The sequence below is a fragment of the Temnothorax americanus genome, unplaced genomic scaffold (genome assembly GCF_048541705.1).
Source record: "Temnothorax americanus isolate GAGA-0224 unplaced genomic scaffold, ASM4854170v1 Scaffold21, whole genome shotgun sequence".
NCBI lineage: Eukaryota > Metazoa > Arthropoda > Insecta > Hymenoptera > Formicidae > Temnothorax > Temnothorax americanus.
This window is the reverse complement of record NW_027509349.1, coordinates 2851545-2867211: the sequence shown is the minus strand read 5'-3', so window position 1 is coordinate 2867211 and position 15667 is coordinate 2851545. Positions and strand designations below refer to the sequence as shown.

The 15667-nt window shown below is 41.3% G+C and overlaps 1 protein-coding gene across 1 annotated transcript in view; it reads right to left on the bottom strand.

Moving 5' to 3' along the window:
• The window catches only part of LOC143897710 (uncharacterized), a 248959-nt gene that overhangs the window by 214278 nt on the left and 19014 nt on the right, over window positions 1-15667 (bottom strand). The gene's annotated exons all lie outside the window — the stretch shown is intronic.

Genomic DNA, 15667 nt, shown 5'->3' with positions numbered 1-15667 from the left:
GTTGGAACATTCTCGTGATCACAGGCATGTCCGTTGGTTTCTTATGACAAGTCAGTTAGACGAATAGGTATTGCTCTCGAACACAACGATCATTAATTTCAGTCCGCCTATTATATTTTATATTTTGTATTGCATATTGTTGTTTATAAATTTTAGATCGCACTTGAAAAGGGTCCTAACCGTGGGCCGAAACGTTGTGCAGTCTTTGTACTCTTATTGCTAGTTAGTCGAACAATAAGCTAACATTGACATTATCTTGTAGCTGTAATGCAATAATCACAGATGTGACTTTAAAAACAGAAGGTTTGAAGCGCTAATATATCGTGCCGATAGAGTTCCTCTGGTCATTTTCTTTAATCTTTTCAAGTCACTTCAACGATTCGTAGACCCTTGGTCATTTCCTCTAATCTTTTCAAGTCAGACTTCAACGATTTGTAGACAGTCTTCAAGGAATTCTGTAAATAATATCAACATAAATGAAGCTGGAGACGAGCAATGACTAAAGCAACTTCTTTTTTGTTAAATACATACATCTTTCTGAGGAAACCTTTGTTTTTAGTGTTGAGAGAACCTAAATCTGCATATGAACACTCTGCCACGGCTATCTGCGGTAAGTGCATCAGGAGTATTCCCCAGGAACTTATTTGTATTTGGTTGCACGACTTCCTTTCTCTCTCCTGAATTAAAGATACATTTTCTCTCAGATACAACTATACAATTGCAAGTATTCATGTCACAGGAATTTAGCCACTCACAACTGTCTCCTTGGCCTTGTCGAAGCATGAATTATGCGACCTGGGTGAAGAAGGTGTTAAGGAACTCGTCTTCGTGATCCATCCTCTATCTTTATTTGCAGCAAACGCGAATAAACAACGGTCAAGCTATGCGGATTTTTTTTAAATTTCTACTGGTTCGACCGTAGGGTTATATAGCACATAAGTCTCTTTGGTCTATGCAAGTGTCATATGGTGTCGGGGGTTTTTTGTTTGAATTCTTCGGTTGAGGAAATAAGGTGTCTTGTACCCAGAGGTAATTGACACAAGCTGTGTAGACCCAAAAGAGAAAACAATCACTGAAAACAGGGGTTAGGCAACTTTGCCAATTTAAAAAAAAAATTGGAAAATAATATATAAAACTTTCCATTGCTTTGTTTTGATAATATGAAGTAAATCAATATTAGCTAAGTATTTCGCGTCTCTCAATTCTTTGTCCATAGTAATTCTAAAGTCATCGTATTTTCGGCAAGTCAACAATACGTGATAGAGATCCTCCCTCTCATATCCACAATCACACCTCTCGTGTTCAATATATCTCTTTTTTTTTTAGGGAAAAGCCCAAATTAAAGTGATTAGCTCTTAAACGGTTAAATAGCGTCACAAAATATCTCTCAGAGTTTATCCCCCGAAACCATGGTTTAGTAGCAAACCTGTCGTAGAAATGCTCGAAATAGAACGCTTCCTTGTGCGCAGAATCGCGCACGATCGATATCTGAGTAACCTCCCAAGTTTCTCTCTTGTCATGTATCCTGTAATCTCCGACTGGAACCTCAATAGACGGATCGGCCTTCTCAAGGGATGCCTCCTTTGCCAGCTCGTCCGCAAGCTCGTTGCCAGCAATACCCACATCTATATCAAAATCACTTTTTTACCAAATGTTCTCTCCAGATCAAATAAGTATCGTCTAGCCTCCGTAACGTAACAGTTTTTGTGGACGTTAATATAGTTATTGTAGATAGATTGCAGGACCGATTTGCAATCAGACATGATGACAATATCATTCTTCCTGTGCTCACGTCGTAGTACCATAAGGTGAAGGGCTGATTTTACAGCGAAAGCCTCCGCCGTATACGACGAACACGAGCCCGGGAGGCTCATTTTATATGCTTCTTCCTGGTCGGATATAACCAGACTAGCACCCGTAGAGCGCCTCATATGAGCCGTCCGTGTAAATGATCTCCAACGAAGCAGACAAGCGGTGTTTCTCGATAATGTCACGAACAAGCACCTCGTCTGGATGTCGTTCGCGCTTCCTCGCCCTACCAATGTCCAAGTCGACAATCGGTCTAAAGTTGTGAGCGCCGTAAGGGCCTTGAAAAATTTCAGATTGTCTCTGGGATTTGATTCCAGCTTTAAATCTCAACTTTTTCCAGATCTCCGATAACAATGAGAGTCTATAAGTCGGCTGACGGAAACGGCAGTAGCTTTTTCGGTCCAGAGTACGCTGCAATTTAGGGCAAAGGTCGTTGTTATTATATGCAATGGCCTTGTTTAGAAAGTTCCTACCCAACATATCCGCTCGATCCCTGAGCAGCATAATCTTGGCTTCGGCTATCAAGACATTGTTAGGGGTGATATTCCTGTATCCCAGAGCAGAATGGATTCCCATATACTAGGTTTTTTCTAACTTAAGTTGAAACGTCGGGTTCCTGGGAAAGTATATAAAGATGCCACAGTCCGTGACAGATCTTACGAGGCTCTTATAGAGCATGAAGGCCGTATTGACATCCATGCCCTTGGACACTCTGCACAGGTATCTCATAATAGAATTAGCCCGGTTGACCTTACCTCTAACCTCCTGAACCTGGCGGTAGAAATTCAGGCTGTTGTCTAACCAGACGCCAAAGAATTTAGCTCCGTCGCAGTTGAAAACGTTGCAGCCCTGTACTCGAATACTCAGGTTCTTATCAACATAACCACCTTTATTAAATTCGACCAAAACAGTTTTCTTAGGTTTAAGATCCAGGCCGATCAATCTCAAATTTTCCGCAATAATGTTGACAGCTTGCTCTAGCAGGAAACGATTACGCCAACGGTTATGAGCTGAAACGTACAAGCCAATATCGTCCGCAAACTCCACCATTTCTACACCTTCCGGAAGATCCGCGCAAAGGGCCTGGGTGAGAAGGGAATACAATGCAGGACTCAGTACGGCGCCTTGCGGAAGACCCCTGTATACATGACGATCAACGAACTCACCAGAGTTAACAGTAAATCGTACTTTTCTCCGGTATAGCCAGTTACAAACAAATTTGACTATACCTGCTGGGCAGTCAAGCGCCACCAACTTCTCGAGCATAATGAGAAATTCCACGCAGTCATACGCCGATGAGACGTCGAAGAAAGCCGCCAATGTGTATTCGCCCGCACTCAAGGCGGCCCAGATGTCCGAAGTAATTCTGACCAGATTATCGGCGCGAAATTTTTCCCTTCTGAAACCGCTCTGGGACGCACTAAACTTTTTATTTTTTTTCGCCTACCAGATCTTTCGCTCCATTAGTTTACCCACACATAAAGATAGGGCGCACCTTCTCCTGACCAACCTTATCAATGAAAACGACCTGATAACAAAATTAATCAGCGGGGAGCACACCTGTGGACCAGACAATATTAAATAATTTCAGAAGGCAGGTCCTATCCGAATCGGAGAGCAGTCTAAGCATCTTATACTCTATCTCGTCCATACCAGGGAGTCTCTTCTGACCATCTCAATCGCTCTATCTAGCTCGGAACGCAGGAACGGGGCATCGAGTTCTTCGTCGGAGCAGACCAGGTCAGCCCCAGGAGAAAGATCAGTGCCCACGTAGGGAGGGGCTATCAATAGTATTCCTAATTTCCGTCTCTCTATCCTTAGAGTGCCACTTGTTCCACTCAATGTTTTTGCAGGCATTCTTCAAAATTCGCATGGTACTCCACACGTAGGATAGGCTTGTAAACTTATTTATATCTTTACAGAAGTTCTCGAAGTTCTCCTTTTTTACACGGTTCAGGGTCTTCCTGGTAATTGCACACTGACGTTTGTAATTAATCCACGTATGTAGATTCTTGAGTCTCTTAAATTCGGCAAAAGCAAGTTTTCTGTCCTGAATAACCGTGTCACACTCAGCATTTCACCATCTATGTGATCTTTTGCGTTTTTTTGTGTCGTCAGGGGTGGGACTAGTAGAAGGATCTCCTCGCCTACCGGAGACCCAAAATACAAAGACTCTAAGAGTGTTAGTAAACGCCTGATAATATTTCTCAAAGTTATGCTTGAAAGAGGGCAAATCAGTCAAGAGAGAGGAGCCAATATCCTCCTCGACGAGCTCTTGATATCGAGACCAATCAGTCTTCTTAGAAGATGTTTTGTCGGAGAGCTTTCTGTAGACCCGTGTGGAGGCGTCGAAAAAAAAGCAGATATGGAGATGGTTACTGTCCCAAGCCTCGTCCAGCTGACGGTAGTCGATACTACCAACAATATCCCCGCTTCCGAACAAAAGGTCGATGTTAGAGTTCCGCTGACCACTGTAACCAACCCGAGACTTAGTGTCAATATTGATACACGTGAAATTCTCGTCAGACATGAGATTGTACAGTGTCTCTCCGTTATCGTTAGTGGAGTCGCAATTCCATGCAATATTGTGAGCGTTAAAATCACCAAGAATAATGGTGTCATTAATATTGCCATTTATCGATTTGAAAACGGAGGTAAGATTTCGTCGGGCGATACTAGTTCTAGAATGTCTATATATCGCAACCATATTAACATTACTGGCAAGATTCGTAGTCCTGATACTGACCGCGTCATAACCCACCGGGAGTGCTCCGACTATCGGCAATACATCAAATGTAATATAAGAGCGGACCGAGATAGAGACTCCACCACTGCCAAGCAATTAAGTTTTTACTATGGAGCGTCTTAAAACCCGGAAAGTACACAGAATTGCGGCCGGAACAACAAGTCTCTGTCAAAACAATAATATCATATTCCAGAGCAATCTTAGACAACTCATTTTTGTGACTTCTATATTCTCTACAATTCCAGAGGAGTAAATTGAATTAATATGCGGAAATAGGGCGATATCTCTCATTACTCCCAAAATACCTTAAAAATTCTCTACCATCTGAATCCTCTTTGTTACGATTAACTTCTAAAGACAGCAACATACTCCCGGATCCACCGCGCACATCTGTCGCCGTTAGGGCGCGCATCAGCATCCCACGGGCCCCCGGAATCCTTCGCAGAAGCAGTAGAATGCTATCAATGGTCTCTATAATTCAAGGGTCACCCGGAGGGTAACTCGCTTCACCACGGGCCTCCATGGAGGCTCCGTCGTCGCGGTCAGTGCCCTGCCATGATCGTGCATTTTGGGATAAAGAAAGCAGGATGCCCCTGCTTTGCCTGGTAATTTCATCAGCACGAAGGTCAAATGTCTTGTAATAATTGCGCGGAGCGTCGTATGTCGAGCTCCGTTTGTCCTTAAGTTTAGCACGCGGGATGCGTTCCCAATTGTCTCTCTGTTGCGGGGTAGGGTTAGTCGTCTCTTTTGTACACCGTGATTCAGTCCTCAATGCCTCCGAATATGACGTAGGCCTGGAGGGCGTTGGAAGGCCTGGCCACGACGTTGAGTTCAAAAATCTGTTTTGAGGTTCCGAAAGGGGGAGACGTCACCCTCCACAATCCGTTTCGCACTATGGAACGAAATATTATTGTGAGCCATAACAATAATGTTTATATTCTTCGTCTTTTCAAATAGGGGACAATCCTTAAATGTTGATTTATGTTGACAGCATTGTAACGCCTTATCGCATTGACCGTGGGCTTTATCGCCACAGATAATACAAGTATCGCTCTTACATGCTAATATGGTATGACCAAACCTGAAGCAGTTGATATATTGGCGTACCTAAGGCACATATGGATGGACCCTGAGGCTGACGCCGTTGGAAAAAATGACTAGATCTTGAACACAGTTATCCTTAAAAGTTACGATAATATTATCCGTAGCAGACAACACAGTCTTTTTGCTGACCGGATCCCACTTCCGTCGATACATACGTTCCAGACTCAGTATCTTAGACCTGTCTCGGGTAGCCGACCACAAGCCGAAAAATGGTTGACCATAGTGACAGAAGAAGGACAGATCTGAAGGTCATTTAAAATCATCCATATTTTTATAAGATTTTTACCCTTTTTTGTTGTGGTCTGATCAGGAGGAAGACGCAAAGTTATATTAGTTTTACCTTCAAAGTCATCCTCGAATCTTACATATCTCCGTACTTCAAGTGAGGCGTCATTAGTGTGATCACGTCCCGTTAGAGTGGACCCACACACAATAAAAGCTTCCTTAACTATAGCGGCAGGAACAGTATTCACGTTGCTATCACGTGAATCGACAGGTACATTTGTATTTATCACGTCGGTAACACGTGATTCATCTGTGTTTACCAACCGAGGAGGAGAGTGAAGCGCATCTTCATTAGCGGTCTCCACATTGCTCAGAGTCTCTTGATTTAATAGAGCGCGGCCCCGAATATCCTCGATATTAAAATTTTCATCGACTTTCATATCGTCGTGGGGAACGCGGGTGTCCGTGTCAAGATTAATATTGCGACGTTTCAAGAGCTCTTCTTCTCTCTGTTTCTTAGCGGACGAATGTCTATGATGTCTTGATTCTTGCCAATCCGCTTCTGATGAGAAGTTCCTGACGATCCTGTCAAATTCCTGCTCGGATATATTCGTTTTTAATCTCTTATTAGATACATGGCGAGCTTCGTTGTCCAAATGAAGGCCATCACGTGTCAACTGCGTGTCTTCCCCCGTAGAATCCATACGACGCTATTCTAACGTTAAAGAATATATCGCTGTTCTCCCACCGAGAGGGGAGCAACTTAAAAAAAAACAATTATTGGGACCCTCCCGAAAAAGATAAAGAGTGTAACCCTCCGCAACACAATACCTGTGCACCACGATACAAATAAGGTAGGAAGCAAGCCAAGTAAGCGCGCAGTCACACACGTTTGTCTCATACCGCGGTTCGAGCCGGACTCTCGTCATATGGTGTCATACTAAACAAGGTTATGTTATAACGTTGTGTATGTGTTACGTATATGAGTCGATTCGACCTTGGAAGAAAGATAATATTACCAAATCTGGAAATAATGTCACGGTCCAAAACTCTTTGGAGTACGTCAGCACTTCTTCCAAAATATCCCCAGATGCAATGTCAATAATAAGCATGTTTCCGTCCTTCAAACAAACAATCAGATGTCTCTCACCCGGTACAAATGTTACCGTCAAGGCATAACCGCACTGCACTGTGCGTAAGCACGATATTGTTGGCCTAAAAATTGTAACGTTCGTTACACGCTCTAACGGCTCTATTATGTATCCATTACTTATTAAAAACACATATTTCATAAAGTACTCTATTTATTCCATAATTTGACAGAATCAATCTTCAACCAGTGCATTGTGGCCAATATTTGGTTGTCTGATCGATTATAGTATCGTTTTTTTAATAGGCGCATATCACGGAAATTTTAAACCGAGCGATGCTGCCGCATTTTTAGAAGATTTTGTCACAGAAGCTATCGATACTGTTCGAAATGGTTTGATCCATATTGGAAAAATATATAAAGTCGTCATCAAACAAATAATTTGTGATGTTCCAGCAAAAGCTTTTATTCTAAACGTAAAAACTTTTTCAGGGTGTTCCTAGTTGTACTAAGTGCTGTGTAGAGGGTGATTATAGGAAAAATAGAGTATGTTTTTTGGAAAACGATGCAAGGAGGCGAATAGATAAAGACTTTGTAAATCAGACGGATGATCATTATTATTTAGGACGTAGCATCTTTGTAGACATTCCTAATTTAGGTTTAGTAACAAATGTAGTGTTAGATTACCTACATGTAATCTGTCTCGGTACAGTGCAAAAAATGCTGAACGACATAGTGGCGAATTGCAGGTTCGTCTTCCTCACGTTAAAGTTGAACAAATATCTCATCGTTTGATTGAACTCAGATCGAGTATATCCGTAGAATTTGTCAGAAAACCAAGGTTGCTAAAATATTTTGCTCAATAGAAGGGTACATAATTTCGCCAATTTTTATTATATACTGGCCTTGTTGTGCTCGAATCAATACTTAGTCAGAGTTTACATCACCATTTCGTAAGTCTTAGCGTTGCTGTCAGAATCATGTGTAGCCCAAATTTATCTAAGCAATACTTAGATTATGCACAACAGCTATTGAACCATTTCGTGCATAGTTTTAAAATTCTATATGGCAGACATAAAATTTCACATAACGTTCATAATCTTATTCATATTCCTGATAACATTAAAAACTTCGGTGTACTTGACTCCTTCAGTGCATTTAAATTCGAAAATTTTATGCGATATTTAAAAAAACTTGTACGAAAATCAGATAAACCTTTACAACAGTTAAATCACCGCTATGCAGAATAAAAAAATATTTTATATGCACCTTGTACAAAAGAAAAGCAACGCGTTATTACGCCGAGAGTATGTAATTTACACACAAATGGCATTCTTGTTGATGGCTGCGTAGATCCACAATATAAAGAAATTGTGTTTAAGGAGTATGTGTATTGCGATCTAATGATCAAGCAAATAGTTGCTGTGAGTTACGACAGATAAATATTGTATTCGTTGAAAACATTTTCTTTAATACTGCGTTAAATGAGTTCGTTATTATTAAAAAAGAATATATAAAAAAGAATGATTTTTTTTAAATTCCATGTTCGTCGTCTTTACTTGGCATATATATAGTTGACAAATTGTTTAAGAGGAGATGATGGCAAATATCTGATATTTGTCAAAAGTTAATACGTTTGCCTTATGTACAAACGAATTATGTCGTATTTGCGTTACTCTATACTGACGATTAACCTTCTCTACTCTTAACAATTTTTATAATAAAATAATTGTTTTGCTATACAGTAACACCGTCTAACTGTCGTTAAATAAATAAAATTAAGGCTCCTGGATGGTCACCGCGACCATATTGGATTCTTACTATCGAGGCGAGAAATAACACCCTATTTTATGATGCAGTATTTTCCAAAATAAAAAGACATTTCAAAAAAAATCACAACAGATCGTTTCAGGACACTTCTAAAATTTAACGGATACTATCCTTTTCCCTCGACAATAAACAAACAGCCATAAAACGAAGCCTAAACTTACGGAAAAACAAGCTATTTGACGACTCGAAAGGAGTGAAAAATGTTCCTTCCGCATATGTATTTCTCTTGCAAATCTTACCATACGTTAAATTTCACGAGTTTCACGAATACGTTAAACGTTATAGCACAAGTACAGAGCAAATAGTAAAGAAATATAACGCAACGCAAAACAGGTTGTCAACATGTTACAAGACAAAATTCTCCATTGGAGAGAGTGAGAGGAGACAGTTCTTATTTCTGCCGCGACAGTACGGCGCCACCGTCAACGCGGAGTTCTCGGCTGACCATCCAAGAGCCTTAATGACTCTAAAATATATTATTAGACACTTTGTATTTAGCAACACCATCAAACATGAAGGTCGACAACACACGAAAGTACTACGTTGTTCAATTCGACGATGGAATTAAAATTATTCCTTAAAATTAGTTTGTTGATGAGGCTCAAACAAAAGCATGCTGGCCAAATTACACTAACTTCAAAACTTACGAATCAATGAAAAATGTTGACATCATTAATTGGACACAAGTCACAGTACGTGAAATTATAGCACACACACACAACTTCAGATAAATATTATACATATATATATATATATATATATATATATATATCCATAATAAAAAGGAGAGTAATAATCAACGCTGACTGGCAATATATAAATTTATTATATCTCACGACGTTTCGACCGTCACTTACATTTGTGTAGGATAGCTTTTATTTTCGCATGAGTTACAGGTGACCAGCTCCGAAGACTGTTCCGTTTGTACTAGCGAGTCCCGAATCGTGACGCGCACACAACGCGTACAATAGGCGGCGTCGTGTGTATGTGTGCGTGTTTACATCTTTATGTGTGTGTGCTAGTCGTCTCTATATATCGTATCTCTACACGGAGAGAAAAACCACTGTGGTATGAGCGCCTCCTATGCATAAAAACAGTAGCGCTGCCTTGCATCAAACGCATAAATTTGTCTGTCTAAGGCAAGGATAATATCCTACTTTACAGGGACAGCGTTTCGTGTCCGATAAGCAATAACTTTCATACAGATATCGTGTAAAAACGGTTATGCTTGTAACGCAAAAAGTTCATTCCACCACAGGCATGAAGCATCAGGATATTATCCTTGCCTTAAACGGACAAATTCATGCGTTTGATGCAAGGCAGCGCTACATGCTTTTTATGTATGGGAGGCGCTGATACCACAGAGGTAAGATTTTTCTCTCCGTGAGAGACATGACGTTCTTGCGTTCAAAGCAAACCAGCTGACATGCGCTGTTGGTAAGAACTGCAACTTCCCGAGCATGCCGTAAACAGCGTACACGCATGAAGATTTCACTAATATAGTAGGGATATTTCTTGTACTCGAAACGCGTTATTTCTTACTATAAGAGTATATATGATTTTTGCTAGTGACGTATGCGGAGAGGTTATGCGTTATAAGCATGGTTCTCCATGCCACAGAGGTAAGATTTTTCTCTCCGTGTATCCAGGGATATCACACATATCTCTTACAAATAATTCAGTTGTGGCATTGTGCCAACAAGCCGAAAATCAAGAACTAAAATTATGAAAAAATAAGATGAAAAGAAAAGTATAAAAATATAAAATGACAAGTTTAAATAACTTACAAGTTTGCGCGTCATATGTAAAAGAAGTGGTATATGAGAAAAAAGCATGTCAGCAACCCACGAGTGAAAAAGGCACACTGATCACGATCGACGTTAAATGTTCATTATTATTATATTGTTACGCCCGTGTTAGACACTGAGTAGAGAAGTCGCGGAAAGCTGTGAAGCGCGCTCCTCAAGGAGCGTTGTCAACAACGGGAGTTTGTTGATGGATTTATTGATTTTCTGTCTGGCGGATTTTTGGAATCCGCACGCGTTTTGTTTTACGAGCTTGGAATAAACGCATTTCTTAAGTTCTTTTAAGTTCTCTTTCCTTTTGCGAGTTTCGCAAAATACGTACGCGAGTGTAGAGTGCGCGATAGTGTTACGGCGGCGAGCTTACTCGACGAGCGTAACATTTTGGGGGCTCGTCCGGGATACGAGGCGACGAACGCAGTATCCCGAACAGGATGACGACCACGCACACCCCGCCGAGGACCCGTTCGTAGGCCGCGGCGTCGGCAACAACGGAAGCGGGCGCGACCCATCCGCAGGATGCGGGGGCGACGGAGGCAGAGGCGGGTGCTTTCAAAGCTGTCTACTTGGAGCTTCAAAAGCTGCGCCAGGAGCGGCGGCTAGAGCAGCAGGAGCAACAGCTTTTCCGCAGCGAGTTGGAGGCTCGCCTGAAGGAACGCGATGCTACGGTGGCACGTCTTCAGGAGCAACTCGCCGTACATCAGCTAAGTCCCTCCAATAATGTTTTTCGCGGCGGAATTTCGAATGAGGCGACGCGTGAAATAGGCGCGGGTGAGGGCGCGTGTGCGGGGCGCGCCGCGTACGGAAATTCGGTTGAGCCGCTGCGTGTGATGGGCACGGGCGAGGGCTCGTGTGCGGGGCGCGCCGCGTGCGGAAATTCGGTCGAGCCGCTGCGTGTAGTGCGTGTGATGGGCACGGGCGAGGGCTCGTGTGCGGGGCGCACCGCGTGTGGAGGTTCGACTGAGATGGCGCTCGGTTATTAATTAAAGCCCGACACGTTCGACGGGACTGTTCCTCTGCGCGAAAAAATTCTATTCATTTAATTAGTTTTTAGGTTTTTTTTAAGAAAAAGATATTTTTCTTTTGTTGTTACTTTCAGCTACTTCTCTGAGAAGATGGTGCCGAACAACATCAGGCGAAGATATTAGCTAAAAGAAGACCGCCTTGCCCACGGTTTTTGATCGTGGTTTTTCCGTGGGACTTAGGGCAAATGCCAAGGCGGGGACTGGGGAGTCTTGCGAGACGCAGGGTCTACGAAAGCTTCCTCCTCCAGTCCGAAGACTCTCAAGAGGATAGCGCTGGTAGCAGAAGAAAAGCCGACGTTGAAGAGGTTCACACGTGGAAAGAAACGTTTTTTTTTTGGATTGAGGGAAGAAACGAAGCTCGTTAACTCGCAGCTTAGCCCGAGGTAGAGCAGGAAGCGTTTCAAGTTCCCGGAAATCTAAAAGAAAGAAACTGCTTGTAACTTTCCTCTAGTTGTCGGGACGACGTTGAAGAGGTTCACACGTGGAAAGAAACGTTTTTGGATTGAGGGAAGAAACGAAGCTCGTTAACTCGCAGCGTAGCTCGAGGTAGAGCAGAAATCGTTTCAAGTTCCCGAAAATCTAAGAGAAAGAAACTGCTTGTAACTTTCCTCTAGTTGTCGGGACGACAACTTAAGAAGAGGGGGACAATGTTACGCCCGTGCTGGACACTGAGTAGAGAAGTCGCGGAAAGCTGTGAAGCGCGCTCCTTGACAACGGGAGTTTGTTGATGGATTTATTGATTTTCTGTCTGGCGGATTTTTGGAATCCGCACGCGTTTTGTTTTACGAACTTGGAATAAACGCATTTCTTAAGTTCTTTTGAGTTCTCTTTCTTTTTGCGAGTTTCGCAAAATACGTACGCGAGTGTGGAGTGCGCGATAGAGTTACGGCGGCGAGCTTACTCAACGAGCGTAACAATATCATATGCCCTGGTCAAATTATCCATGTCTTTCTGTAGGTTGATTGTATTGTTATTTTGTTTTATGTATAATGTCATTCGTGTTAGATGTGTTATCACGGTAACTGAGTAATTTAAATCTATCTTTAATACATTTGTCAACAATATGCGGGGGATAACAATTGTTCAACAGTATATTTTTGATTTTATCGATGTTATTATCGTGGAACCGTTTGTCGGATAATAAGTTCGCGTGGTCGACCAAACTTGTTATGGTGTTCAGTTTGTATTTTTTTAGGTGACTAGAGAAATAATTAACGCATTGACCGGAGAAGGCAGGTTTAGTGTGCCAGTTAGTAATTAAAGTATCATATTCCCTGATGACAGTCGTATTCAAAAAATTGATTGAATTATTTTTCTTGGTTTCGTAAGTAAATTTCAATCGAGGATGATAATTATTGAAAACGGTTAAAATTTCATCAATATAAGACTTCGGAATTATAGCAAAGACATCATCAACATAACGACAAAAAACCGGATTGCGAAACCTAATTGTTTTAAAGAAAAAGTCTCAAGATTATCCATAACAATGTCTGCAAAGATAGGGGAGAGAGGGGACCCCATAGGGCTACCGAAAACCTGTTCATAAAATTGTCCGTCAAACTGAAAACTTGTTGAAGATAAAATAAGGTCAATCGTGTATAAAAATTGTTCTAAATTAAAATCCGTCTTACGGGAAATATATTTTCATCTATTCTTTATACCTTTCATAACTAAATCTTTAGGTATATTAGTAAATAATGCAGTGACGTCAAGAGAGACTATCAATTCGTCCGGATTAATTTTAAAATTGTTAATCTCAGTCACAAAAATCCAACTATCTTTAATGTGTGTCTTAGGTTTCGGTATGGATTCATGTAGTATGTCGTGGATGAAACGAGCTACATTGTAAAGTGGACTACCTACAGCGGAGACAATGATTCGCAAGGGAAAACCGTGTTTATGTATTTTAGGTAAACCGTAGCATCTCGGAAGATTACCGTTAGTGCAGTTAAGGAATTTATAAGTGCGGTCGTCGACAATGCCATTGGTGTGCCATGATTTGATAAGCTCGTTAAGTTTTGTTGTAATGCGTTTAATTGGGTCTTTTTTAAATTTTTTATAAGTCATTTGATCGTCAAGTAACGAAATTCATTTGGTCAATGTACGTTTTCTTATCTATAACGACCGTTGTTTGGCCCTTGTCAGCTTTCGTAACAAAAATATCGTCATTGTCACGTAAATATTTTTTACATTTTATGAACTCACGTAAAATGTGATTATCTAAATAATTTATATGTCTATCCTTGCTTAAAAATTTATGTAAAGTGTTAGCAATCAAACCACGTGTTTCATCAATGGCATCATCATCTACATATTTTATAACAATTAAACTCGAAATTCTTAATAACATCTAAGGTTGAACGCATGCGATCTTTTTTATTGTTGCGGTTTATCGGGACACCGAACTTATCGCCGAGGCTAAAGATTTTCAGTACCAATCCTGAAATTTGTTTTATTTTGTTTATCGGTGATACGATGAAATTTGTTCATTAATCTTATTTTTCCCGTCTGTTAAATCTATCGATTTTTCTTATGTTAGATTCAAAAAAGATATATCCGTCTCCAGCATCCGTCTCCAGCACCACATTTCAAACGCATCTATGCGGTGCTTGTCCGCCGCCTTGATGGTCCATGTCTCCACTCCGTATGAGAATATAGAGAACACCAGAAATCTCACCAGGGCTATCTTTGTGTTTATTGTTATTTGTTTGTCTGCCCATATTCTCCTAAGGTTCGCCATGGCTGTTCGCGACATTGCTATACGCTTTCTTATCTCTGCTTCGCTTCCTTCTATGTTGAAGATTAAGGATCCCAAGTAGATGAACTCATTGACTGTTTCCATGTCTGGGCGTACATTGTTCTGTTGTATCGTGTTGCCCCTGTCAATCACCATAAGTTTGGTCTTCTCCAGGTTGATATGTAGACCTACTTCCTTGCTTTCCTTGATAACTAATTCCAGCATTTTGGTCAGTTCCTCTTCGTTTTTCGCTATTAAGGTGGTGTCATCAGCGTATCGGAGATTATTCAAGTTTTTGCCATTGATTATTATCCCCCCGTTGTTTCCTTCCAGGGCGCGTCTCATTATATATTCGCCGTAGACGTTGAATAACCTGGGTGACATTATGCAGGCCTGCCGCACCCCTTTATGTGTTTTAAAGGGTTTTGATTTTTTGTTCTCCAGCTTAATGACAGCCGCACTCTCCTTGTACAAATTGCTTATTAGGGTCACTAAATGATCCGGGACTCCTATTTCTCTTAGCACTTTCCATAGGTCTTTCCATCTTACACAGTCGAACGCTTTCTTGTAGTCTATGAAGCACAGGAACATAGGCGTATTAAATTTGCGTGCTTTTTCTATCAGTTGGCAGATGTTAAATATTTGATCTCTGGTTCCTCTGCTTTTAACAAATCCGGCTTGTTCAGGAGGGATTTGGTGAGACAGATACTGCTGCAATCTACGGTCGATTAATCTAAGTAGTACCTTGCTGGCATGGGATATCAGAGATATTGTGCGATAGTTTTGGCACTTTCGTGTGGACCCTTTTTTATGAATGGGTATTACGGCAGATTTGGCCCAATCCTTCGGCCACTGGCCCGATTGCCAGACTTTATTGCAAATATCATAAATTATCCTGATGCCCTCGTCTCCTAGCAGCTTTATCTTTTCGGCGGAAACTTTGTCCAAGCCGAGTGCTTTATTTGGTTTAAGATGCGTTATGGCTTCTTCCACTTCACTTTTCAGTATTGGTGATTCCCGCTCGTTTGTCCTCTTTATTGCTTGTTCCCCGTTTTTTGCTACCGTATCTTCTTTCTACAGCTCTTCGCAGTACTGCCTCAGCATTTTACTATGTGTTTGCTTTCCCACAGAATCTTGTCGGTTTTGTCCTTGATGGCCGCTGTTTTCGGAGTGAATTTTCGTGTTAGTTCACAAACTTTCCTGTATAGATCGCGAGTGTCGTTGGAGTTTTGGTGCTCTTCGATTTCTCTGCAGATTTTCTTTATGTATTCGTTTTGTCTTGTCTGCATTCTCTTTGTA